The sequence below is a fragment of the Atta colombica genome, unplaced genomic scaffold (assembly GCF_001594045.1).
Source record: "Atta colombica isolate Treedump-2 unplaced genomic scaffold, Acol1.0 scaffold189, whole genome shotgun sequence".
Classification (NCBI taxonomy): domain Eukaryota; kingdom Metazoa; phylum Arthropoda; class Insecta; order Hymenoptera; family Formicidae; genus Atta; species Atta colombica.
In genome coordinates, this window is record NW_017259281.1 from 663,060 (window position 1) to 663,482 (window position 423).

Here is a 423-nt window from a genome sequence, read left to right on the forward strand (position 1 = left end):
TTAAGCAAAATGTAACTAAATATGAATTAAATGATATTTTATGTCTTTGTGACTGCAGTCTTAAAAATATAAAATTTGTTTAATTTTACATTTTCTTGTGGTAGAAAGCTTAAATTTAGGATTATATAATAAACTTTTTGAAAAATTGCACTTTTCCAATATTTAATAAGTTTATATTCAAGAGATGAGAACTCTCTGATTGCTGATCTCTTCCCTGCGAAGACGTTTCCCAAAAATTTAGCAGCTCATTGAAAGTATTCGCTCGGACTTCCGTTGTCTGAACTTCTAACGAACGAGCAAGATTCACACTTACTTATATCTAAAGTATGTATAAGTAACTGTACGTGGATACACGTATCGTGCGTACGATTTTTTTTTCATTATGTTACACCCGCCTTACGAACCCGCTTTCTATATATAATA